Source organism: Rutidosis leptorrhynchoides, chromosome 4 (assembly GCF_046630445.1).
Source record: "Rutidosis leptorrhynchoides isolate AG116_Rl617_1_P2 chromosome 4, CSIRO_AGI_Rlap_v1, whole genome shotgun sequence".
Taxonomy (NCBI): Eukaryota; Viridiplantae; Streptophyta; class Magnoliopsida; order Asterales; family Asteraceae; genus Rutidosis; species Rutidosis leptorrhynchoides.
The window spans coordinates 203,743,075-203,748,469 of NC_092336.1; positions in this window are offsets into that span (position 1 = coordinate 203,743,075).

Here is a 5,395-nt window from a genome sequence, read left to right on the forward strand (position 1 = left end):
GCATTTTATGATTTACGTTATAGACACAAGTGATTAAAATTATATATTCTACGTTGAGTTGTACCACTGGCATATCTCCCTGTAACTTGGTAACTACTATTTACATGCGGTATTGTAAACGTGAATCCTGTTGATAGATCTATCGGGCCTGACAACCCCAACCGGACTGGACGACCAGTATTCAACGGTTGCACAGTACTTCGTTTCGGTGACTACACTTGGTACGGTGTAGTAAGATTTCATAATAAAGGGAATATGCGACGTTGATTAAATGTTAAGTATGGTTATCAAGTGCTCAACAACTTAGAATATTTTTATTAAAACGTTTATATATGAAATCTTGTGGTCTATATTCATAACGCTGCCGGCATTAAACCTATATCTCACCAACTTTATGTTGACGTTTTAAGCATGTTTATTCTCAGGTGATAACTAAAAGCTTCCGCTGCAACATGTTGAATTTAAGCAAGATCTTGAGTATGCATATTTGTGTCAAAAATAAAACTGCATATCGGAGGATTTGTAATGTAAAATATGTTGGAAGTCGTATTGTTATTATCACATGTAAAGTTTGTAAGTATAAGATTATCGCTAAACGATAATCATTATTATCTTGTTTAAACCTTGTATTTGTAATAAAAGTTATGATTTGTATTGTAAAAACGAATGCAGTTTTTGAAAAACGTCGTATATAGAGGTCAATACCTCGCGATGAAATCATATGTTATTGTATTCGTCCTTATGGTTAAGGTCGGGTTATGACACCAAGGCTGACCACTACCCGAACCATAAGACTCCTCTGACTCGGAACCAAAACACTCGTGGATGCGAGCCGCGACTTCCTCATCATCATCATGTCGCGCACCACTACCACTCGCCCCACCTTGTTGAGACGGCTCAACATATTCGACTAACATAGACCGATTCGAGTTCCACATCAAAATTTGTGCATTAATATAAAATTGAACCCCGAATGGTTTCATTGACTCACGAGCCGGTGTACAACGAGTGAAGTTAATATTGAAAAACCGAGCAATTTTAGTAACATAATGACTCCCCAAAAGTAGTTTTGCCTTTTGTTTCTCCATCGCATGCTTACGCAAATACTCACCCACCAAATTAGCCAAGTCAGCAAACTATAATTAACAAGACCCATAACCAATCTTCCCCAATTACTTATCTCTAATTCGAAATCAAATAAACCATGAATCCTAGAATCAAAGATATGCATCAAAAACACAAAAAAATTATGAATTTCATACATACTAATCATATTCAACAAATACTCATGATTAATTTAAGCATTCAAGACCAAAATTAACAACCCCACACTAATTCTCAACCTAATCCGAATTTAAACAACAAATAAGTATGCAATTAGGCAAGAACAAGATAAAGAAAGTCAAAATCGGACCTTTGGTGCCATGGATTAGAGATTTGATGAAGAAATTTAAGCAAAAATTTAAGATTAAAGATTAGGATTTGAGAGGTTTTTGAATCGTGCTTGAATAAGAAAAGATAAGTGAGTTTCTCAAACATCAAATAACCCTAAATAACCTAAATTCCCGTCGGGTATAGCCATTGGGTGGTTTGACCCATTTCCTTTAAAAAAAAAAACGAGTTAGGAATTTCCTTCAGTCGCGGGCCGCGCCACGGCTTAAAACACCAAAATCCCCAGAAATATTTAAAACCCTCGACCTGCAAAACATGAGTTAACCCGCGCCGCGGCTTAAAACAGGCGGATTTTCCCTTAAAAATTTTAACTTTTTTTCCAACAAAAACACAATTTCCCAAATCTAATGCCTTAACCAATGATCATATTGTACTTGCTTCAAGCAGGAAATATACAAAACTACAAAAATATTATACAAACTCTACAACAAAGATTATAACCACGATTTTCACGCGTCGTTAGATGTAAAGATGAGTTTAATCTCATCGTCCACCTCTTGCGGTCCATCGACATAATGTTTGATCCGGTGACCGTTCACCTTAAACTCTTCCCCCTTCGAATTAACTAAATCAACCGCCCCATGGGAATAAACCTTACGAACAATAAATGGTCCCGACCACTTAGAGTTTAACTTTTCGGGAAACAAACGAAATCGTGAATTGAAAAGAAGCACACGATCCCCTTCCTTAAATTTCTTAGGATCTTTAAAACGATTGTCGTGCCACTTCTTCGTCCTCTCCTTACTAATCAACGAATTTTCATAAGCATCGAGCCTCAATTCCACTAACTCATTTAATTGGCTCAAACGAAGGCGTCCCGCCTCCTTAAGATCAAGATTGCTCGTTATGAAAGCCCAAAAAGCTTTGTGTTCAATCTCCACCGGGAGATGACATGCTTTACCATAAAGTAACCGAAAAGGAGTGGTTCCGGTTGGCGTTTTGTACGCCGTTCTAAATGCCCATAAGGCATCATCAAGTTTGAACGACCACTCCTTAGGATTAGAACCAATTGTTTTTTCAATCATCTTTAAAGCTCGGTTGGTGTTTTCGACTTGCCCATTCGTTTGAGGATGGTAGGATGTCGAAACTTTATGGGTCACCCCATATCGTTTCAACACCTTTTCAAGTTGGACGTTACAAAAGTGAGTTTCCCGATTGCTAATTAAAGCTTTTGAGGCACCAAAACGAGAAAAGAGTTGTTTAAGGAACGAAACTACAACATGTGCATCATTAGTGGGCAAAGCTTGTGCTTCGACCCATTCCGAAACGTAATCGATGGCAACGAGAATGTAGAGCTTATTATTAGATTTTGAAAACGGGCACATGAAAACAATCCCCCATATATCAAAAACCTCGCAAACTTGGATAACATTTTGAGGCATCTCATCTCGTTGGGTGATTTGACCCGCCCGTTGACATGAATCACACGATTGACATATTTGGTGGCCATCCTTGAAGATAGTAGGCCAATAGAAACCGGTCTCATAGACTTTTCTCCCCGTAACTTGGGGACCATAATGCCCACCCGCAGGTCCATGATGGCATTGGATCAGAATGCGCGTGCACTCATCTCCGGAAACGCATCGGCGAATCATCCCATCGGAACATCGCCTAAAAAGATAAGGATCCTCCCAGAAATAGTACTTGAGGTCACTAAAGAATTTCTTCCGCTTGTGATGTAACCATCCTTTCTCTAGGAATCTCCCAACAAGGTAGTTAGCAATATCCACATACCATGGCTCGTCCACTTTGTCCACATTCATGAGATACTCGTCGAAAAAATCATCATGGATACTCGACTCATGAAGGACATCGAGATTTGGATTCTTGAGTCTAGACAAATGGTCGGCCGCAAGATTTTCAGCACCTTTTTTATCCCGGATCTCGATATCGAATTCTTGCAAAAGCAAGATCCATCTAAGCAGTCGAGGTTTAGCATCCGGTTTTGAGAATAGGTACTTTAAAGCCGAATGGTCCGTAAAAACAATAGTCTTAGAAAAGACTAAGTAGGACCGGAACTTATTAAACGAAAAGACCACCGCAAGGAGCTCTTTTTCAGTGGTAGTGTAATTCAACTGTGCTCCTTGCAAGGTCTTGCTTGCTTAATAAATGGGTCGGAAATGTTTCTCGACCCTTTGGCCCAAAACAGAGCCAACAGCAAAATCAGATGCATCACACATAAGCTCGAATGAAAGGGACCAATTCGGAGCAATTATGATGGGTACATTGATGAGTTTCTCCTTAAGAAGATCGAATGCCCTTTGGCACTCGTCGGAGAAATTCGAAGGTGTGTCCTTTTCGAGGAGTTTGTTAATCGGGTTAGCAATTTTAGAAAAATCCTTAATAAACCGCCGGTAAAAACCGGCATGCCCGACAAAACTCCGAACACCCTTAACATCGATGGGAGGTGGAAGGTTCTTAATAACCGTTACCTTCGCGGGATCCACCTCAATACCATTCTTAGAAATCTTGTGTCCGAGGACTATGCCCCCTTGCACCATGAAATGACACTTTTTCCAGTTGAGCACAAGATTAGACTTCTCACACCTTTCCAACATCCATTCTAAATTAAGAAGGCATAAATCGAAAGTGTCACCGAAGACCGAAAAGTCATCCATGAACATCTCCATGCAATCTTCTATCATATCATGGAATATGGCCATCATGCACCTTTGAAAAGTGGCCGGAGCGTTGCAAAGGCCAAAGGGCATGCGTCGGTATGAGAATGTGCCATATGGGCACGTAAAAATGGTTTTCTCCTGGTCCTCGGGCGAGATAGGGATTTGAAAATAGCCCGAAAAACCATCGAGAAAACAATAAAAGCTATTTCCCGCCAACCTCTCTAACATTTGATTAAAGTGGTCAAAATATCCACCTCCTCAACATGTAACTCTTCATCAATTTCAACCAATAAACATTCTCCTGAACCCCGTAACTCTGAAAATTCCTGCAAAAACTCAGACTGGACATTCACAGTGTTAAGGAAATAACATGTATCACCAGTGTAGGCAGGGTATTTTAAAGCATAGTCGATTGAGAAAGTTGCATGCAAATCATCTATCCTAAGGGTCAACTGTTGGTCATAGACATCAATGATACATCTAGCCGTATTTAAAAATGGCCGACCCAAAATAAGTGAAATCCTTTCATCCACTTCCATATCCAACACCACGAAATCGGCCGGGAAAACCAACGACCCGGTCTTAACTAGCATATTCTCTATAATTCCACGAGGAAATTTAATGGAGCGGTCAGCTAGCTGAATAGCCATACGCGTGGGTTTCAACTCCCCGGGGTCTAGCTTTAAGTAAATAGAATAGGGCATTAAATTTATGCTAGCCCCCAAATCTGTCAACGCCCTCATACAATCCAAATTACCCAGTAAACAAGGGATGATGAAACTCTCAGGATCCTCAAGCTTCTCAGGAAGCTTGTTTACAACTACCGCTGAGCATGCGGCATTCAACCTGACTGAAGACACGTTCTCCAGCTTCTTCCTGTTAGTTAGCAAGTCCTTAAGAAACCTTGCATACTTGGGCATACCTGCAATCACATCAATAAAAGGCAAATTTATATTAACTTTTTTAATCAAGTCCATGAACTTGGACTTTTCTGCCTCCAGCTTCTCCAATCTCTGCTTCCTTGGGAATGGGAGCGGTGGTTGATACTTTTTAACTACCGGTTTAGCAGCAACAGTTTCCGGTACCCTCACAACTTTCTCAATCACCTTTTCCGGCTCCTTTTCCCCTCCGGTTCACTAACAACAACCGGCTCACTATCCTTAACCAACGGCACTCGCAAATCATATTCATCGGGCTTCTTCGGTGGATCATATGCTAAACCACTTCGGGTGGTGATAGCATTAATGTGCCCATTCTTCGGGTTATTATCTGTCTTACTCGGTAACTCCCTCGGTTTTCTCTCATTATTCTGATTAGCAAGT